Below are 1,301 nucleotides of genomic sequence, written 5' to 3'. Positions count from 1 at the left end.
CTGTCTGTCCAAATCCTCTCATTCAGCAGCTCCATCCTTCAAACTCACCCTCATCTTGGAGCCTGACCATGAGGAGACCTCATGGAGGCTGAGACCACTTTACAGGGAAATTTGGGAACACGATCTGGATGTGATGTGTTCCCTTTAACGCTGACATCCCATTTCCCAGATGGGAAGGCTGAGCCCGGAGAGGGTCGGCACAGCCCACAGTCACAGTGAGGCTGCCCACTCAGGATCTCCCAGCTCTGCCCTCCCCTGTCTGGATCCTGTTCTCTGTCAGCCCCTTGCAGCCTTACCCTCGTGCCTCCAGGTGCCCTCTTCTAGCTGAGGACACTTTATCCCCTGAATCTGATGCAGGTAATCGCCAGCCAGGCTGGGTTCTCAGTTCCTGCTCCCGGCAATCATGTCTCCATTCAGGCCTTGGGCTGCCTGGAGGCAGGACTTGAACTCCTGTCAGGCTGTGTGCCGCAGAGGCCAGAGGCTTCATATCTCTGAGCTTCCTGATTCCGTGACAAGAAATGGTGCAGACACCCTCCTGGCCCACGCATGGAGAGGAGCCCCAGAGATGTTTGCCCTGCTTACCTGGCACCTGAATGTTCATGCTTTTACCTGCTGCACCCTGGCCTTGGAAGGGCAGGGCTGGCTGTGAACTTGGGGGCCCTGAGTCACCTTTGCCTGCATCCCAACTTGCCTACGTGGGAGGTGCTGAGTCCTGAGGATCCAGTGTCCACACCGTGTGATCCTGAGCTGGTTCACAGGCTTCTCTCAACAACACTGTAACCCCTTCCCTCCACCCTCTATTTGGGCAGCTGCCAGGTGGGGAGGAGGTAAGCAGGCTGCAGGGATTGGCTGGCTTAGCCCGGCCCCTGGAAGCTTCCTCTAGGTCAGGGGCCAGACAAAGCCTTCCCAGGAGGAGGGGAGAGGAAGTTGTGTGGGACAAGGCGCTCCTGAAAGAAGGTGCCAGGCTGGGGGCCTAAGGGCTGGAGGTCCTGGCCCAGGGCGCTGAAGGCCACTGCTCAAGGGAATGAGCTGGCCTGGGAGATGAGTGGATACTAGTTGGTTACTAACTCCTATGTCTGTCTCTCTCTCTCTTCCCCTTGATTTCCCTGGGTCTCCCTCCCTGCTCCCAGACCTTGTCTGCCTTCTCTGAGCCCTTCTTGCACCATCCCCAGCACTCACCATCCCTGCCCCTCACTCCCTTGTTCCTGTCCCTCTATCTGTCTCTGCCTCACAGCTCACCATCATCGCCCCCCGTTCCTTCATCCTCAGGGGCTCACCCTCCACTGCGTCTGCCCTACAGG

This window comes from Physeter macrocephalus, chromosome 2 (assembly GCF_002837175.3).
Source record: "Physeter macrocephalus isolate SW-GA chromosome 2, ASM283717v5, whole genome shotgun sequence".
In the NCBI taxonomy this organism is placed as follows: Eukaryota; Metazoa; Chordata; class Mammalia; order Artiodactyla; family Physeteridae; genus Physeter; species Physeter macrocephalus.
Note: the sequence above shows the minus strand (reverse complement) of the source record.